Source organism: Mastomys coucha, unplaced genomic scaffold (genome assembly GCF_008632895.1).
Source record: "Mastomys coucha isolate ucsf_1 unplaced genomic scaffold, UCSF_Mcou_1 pScaffold20, whole genome shotgun sequence".
In the NCBI taxonomy this organism is placed as follows: domain Eukaryota; kingdom Metazoa; phylum Chordata; class Mammalia; order Rodentia; family Muridae; genus Mastomys; species Mastomys coucha.
Window position 1 is genome coordinate 64080495 of NW_022196903.1, and position 5208 is coordinate 64085702.

The following is a 5208-nucleotide window of genomic DNA, read 5'->3' on the forward strand; positions in this document are numbered from 1 at the left end:
CTAAACCAACTATATGAATGTGACAGTAGAAATAGTAAATTAGGGGCCCTCCACAGTCCCCATATCTTTTTGACTATTGGTCATATGTAGTTGTTAGAAGACGTTTTTGGTCACTGCATTTTTTATCCTCTTTGTTTTAAAATGACAAAACTAGAAACTATACTGTTTTGGGGGAGGATTAGTCCTTCTACCCAATAATTTCTCTCAGGTTAGTTTGGACTCTATGCCCAGCATAAGGAGTGCCAAGTGTAAATGGATTTTAATAATCTCTATTAGCTATTAACATGTCCTCTAGCCCCCAATTGCCAAGGCAGAGACCATGGACTTTTTTTAATCTATTTTCTTTTAAGTTTTATTGCAGTATGATGAGAAAAGTTACATGATTTCAATTTATCTGAATTTGTTAACATTCAAAACGCATTTTAAGCAAATAGAATTAAATCACATTTTTCTTTCCCTTTTGTACCCCAACTCCTCCCAGAGACCCCCCTTCAATACCTACAATATCTTTTTTGTCATATTCTTCAAAATTTATAAAATATTATAACAATAAAAATGAGTATTATAAAAGTTGTTTGATATAATACAACAATCAATTTAACAGTCTTATGTAGATGCTTGTCTACAGCAATAATGAAAATACATGTTTTTCTCAATATAAATTTTAAAGAACTATAAACATTAACTGTATATTTCAAAATAATACTTCACTACAAGAATTTTCTTAAATAAACATAAAGTCTTTTTGTTTGTTTCTTTGTTTTGTATTTAATAGAGCTTAAATCTTGGCTCTTACTGTGTTACAAGCCCAAAATAAGAACAATTTTTAGACATTGCATTTCATTATAAAAAGGCTGTACTTCAATGACCCTCACATCACCAAAGGATTTCACTTCCATTGTAGCTAAGCTGAGAGTTGACAGTTCTGCTGAGCCAAGGAATGAATTGTAGACATGATGTTTGGATACAGACTTCCTGCTATGGTCAAAACTATTTGACTTGAGTGAGTGACTTTATTCTCAGCCCACAGAGAACATGTTACATTCATTTAAGGAATGGTGTGTGTATTAAGATGGTCTATCCATAAAGTCATTCACCATCTGTTTCAATGAACTAGAGTTCTGCTTCGAGGGTGGCACAGACATTAGGTGAGGGTAAGAATCTGGGTCATTGGCTGTGATAATTTGGAAAAACTTTCATCTCAGAGAAAGAGTAACTTATAAAGTCCTCTTCTTCAAACTTGATACAAGAGCTACAAATGTCAAGCAAAGCATTCAGTCTCACTCTATGTTGTTTTCTTACAAGCCTCCTCTTAATTTAATTGTCTACATTTATTTTAGCTGAATAAACACTTTTGAAATATGTAAGCTGTTCTGAAAACCATAGTATAGTATAAAGACATGAAATAAACAATACTACTAATAGAGAGGCTGAGATAGGAGAAGCAAGATTTCAAGACCCTTATGTTGTACACAGCAAGACACTGTCGTGAACAACCAAGCTGAAAGTGTATATGGATTGTACAATATTGGACCTATTTCTCCAGTTACCAAATCAGAGAGACCATTGGATGACAATCAACAAATTTCTAATTCCTCATATTTTTGGATTTCAATCCATTAGGATATGTTGGTAATATAAATTTTCATATTAAGATATTAAGAAAAGGTAATTGTTACTTCCTGTTGTTTTTGTTGTAAGAGGTGGAATTAGATTTGCATGGATTTGTTGAAAGATTACTTTCTTGCTTCTTCTAGGGTGTAGTTTTGCTCCTTATGTTGATGATTTCCATCTATTATTCTTTGTAGGACTGGATTTGTGGAAAGATATTGTGTAAATTTGGTTTTGTCATGGAATATCTTGTTTTCTCCATCTATGGTAATTAAGAATTTTGCTGGGTATAATAGCCTGGGCTTGCATTTGTGTTCTTGTAAGGTCTGTATGACATCTGCCCAGGATCTTCTAGTCTCTGGTTTCATAGTCTCTGGTGAGAAGTCTGGTGTAATTCTGATAGGCCTGCCTTTATATGTTACTTGACCTTTTTCCCTTACTGCCTTTAAAATTCTTTCTTTGTTTGGTGCATTTGGTGTTTTGATTATTATATGACACAAAAGAACATCTTCTCAAACTGGGAGGTGCCTTGGGAAGTTGAATCCAGAAATGAGAGAGATGTCTATCAAATCATCGTCCTCTTCAGACAACTCATAGTCCCCATGGATGCAGAAAGACAAAGTGAAGAGTAAGCAACTCTCAGCAAGCTAACATTACCACCCGTAGAGATGAGTGTGACAGGAAACATTTAAGTAACATTATTTGAGAGTTCCTTGAAAAACTGTGGGATTTGCTAAATTCACCCAACAAAAAAGAAATAAATGTTCAAGTGGAAATGAGTCCCATGAGGGAAATGCTGACTACTTTGTCTGATTCCATTTCATTATTTCTTATTTAATGAAAAATCCTTACTAAACTCATCCCAGAGATAAACTGAGAAAGATTAACCAGCTTCCTGGGTTGTTAGATTAATTGATTTTGGGTCACAGATTAGTACCATCCCCAGGTAAAGGATGATCATAGCATTCCAGACCAGCAGGGTGAATGCTCCACAGGAGCAAATGAGCCTTGTCTGAGTCCTCATAAAAAGCAGCCTTGGACATTATACTCCAGTCACTATCTCAGCTTAGGAGCAACTGTTAACCTGACTCTGCAGAAGTATTCATTCATGAGAACAATCTCCCTTGTCACCAGACTGCTAAGTACCCTGGAGATGACCATGGCTGTCACACAATAAGCACAACATCTGTGACACTACCAGAAAAAATCCTCAAGGGTAAAGGGGGGTAGTAGATGGGAGACTATGATAGTGTCAGCAGCAGGTGTTACCACAGCTCTTCTACCACTTACTTACCCTTTATCCTCTTCTGGGTTTGCTTGAATATCTCTCACTGCCCACTTCCTGTGATCATGGATTATAAAGAGAGCTTTTGGTTGAGTGAGAACATCCTGAGAAACTTGAGAGGCAGCAAGATGGCGGCAAGCCAACTCCATATCCTCTTTCTCCTCCTATGCTTCACAGGTGAGATAATAGGCCAAGAAGACTTCTCCCTTGAAGATGCTTTGGAGAGCTGTAAGAAGTAAAAGCCATCTGAAGCACAGATCTGGCAGCTCCTAGTCTCCTGATAGTGGTAACCTCTGTTCCATATCTCATAGCTTCTCTGATTCCCCTGTGTCTCTGGTTACAGCTTCCAATGGGCAGATCACACTCACCCAGCAAGCAGAGTCCCTTTGGGTTTCTCCAGGAGAGACAGTCTCCATCACCTGCAGGGCCAGTCAGAGCCTCCTCTACAAAGATGGAAAGCACTACTTATCCTGGTACCAGCAGAGACCAGGGCAGACCATCAAGGCCCTCATTTACCATGCTTCAGTCAGGACTGATGGAGTCCCCACCAGGTTCATTGGCAGTGGATCTGCAACAGAATTCACACTCACTATTGAAGGCCTTCAACCTGAGGACTTCGCACTTTATCACTGTCTCCAAACACTGAAGAGCCCTTCCACAGTGATTGAGTCTTGAACAATAACTCCCCATGGGCCTGCTTCCCCCAACTGCCCTGTTCTAGGGGACTCTTCTGAGAGTAACAGCTGGAGAGTCTGTGCAGACAGTGAAAACCAGCGTAATGGCACCAACAGACTGCTACATGGAGTCTCCTCTGTGATCTTCAATGCTTTGCAAGGAAAAGACCTAAAGTTAATCAAATTTTGAAAAGCAGAAATATCTCAGGATGGCTTGGTTCATACTCATTCTCTTTTCTCTCTACCCCCTTTCTCATCCTCCCCCACCCATCTTTCTCTCCTTAGTCTCCCCTGGCCACTGAAGGCATTTCCTTCTCCAGCTCACAATCACTTTCCAACTTCTCTCAGCCCATCTTTTTGGGATAGGCCTTCCCCTGTGGGTTTTCTTCCTCAGGATGTTTCATCCTGAGAAAATGCTTTAAAGCTGTAACCCAGGAATTAGAAAACCATTGCCTAGCTGCTTTATTCCCCAGAGTAATAGAAACTGTCTTTCACATTAGTCTGTCTATACAGGGAAGAACTCTAATGTAGATAGTTAGGAGGAAAAAAAATTTACTTTACCACAGGAAAATCGAGAATTACTACTAGCATAGCAGAAGCTCAACAAGGGTGTTGCCAATAGAAAATTGCCCAAGGTTCTCATTGCTAGGAACATCCAGAACTGTATACATTGGGGGTGAATTCAGTGAGTGTGAGCCATACCTGTTGACTTTACACTGGACTTGTATGTTATATTTAGGAGCACAGTTACTCAGTGCTCTGTACTTTTTAGCTTTGTTTTGTTTTGTCAACTTGACATAGCTGGGGATAGAGAATGGTTAACTGAGGTCTGGCTCTATAAGATTGCATGTACACAAGTCTGTGGGGGCATTTTTAAATTAATGATTGCTGTGGAAGGGTCCAGGACACCATGGGTAGGGACATTACTTCATGGTAGTCTTGAGGGGTAGAAAAAAGCATGCCAAACAAGCCATGGAGAGCAAGCCAGTATTCACCTTCATAGCTCCTTCCCCTGCTCTTGCTGGAGTTCCTGTCCTGACTTCCCTGTGATCAAGACTTGTAAGCGAAATAAACCTTTTCCTCCCCAAGTTGCTTTTGGTCATGATATTTATCACAGTGATGGAAAGCAAACTACAATGCTGTCCAAGCTAGAAAGCTAGAGGGGTTTCCTCCTTGTCTGTCTAACTTGTTATCTCATGGATAAATTTACCTTTTACTAGTTCTTCTGAATTGTATAAGCCAATAATCTCCTCAAGATCTTCAACCTTGCACCACTCTAAGCCCTTATCATGTCTCGCATAAAACACTAAATTGTTATAAACATTTCCAAGATCCATCCATCTTCTGCAGGTCAAGTCACAACCTCCTGTATAGTGATGGAAACACACAGTAGGAGAAATCCCTTGCATGTCATGTATGGACTGAAATACATGGGAAAGCGCATGATCTCAGGGGTCACCCACTTACCTGTTTTCCTTCCTCATCACTCTTTGTCCTTACCAGGGATCTAGAGAATTAACAGTCCCAAGATATTAAAAGTGAACCAAATCATTTTGAGAAGTTAAACAGTGGAGGTGAAATTAGAACTGAATTTTTAACTGATACCTTACAAGGTGGAGGGGGCAGCCTATTAAGTCA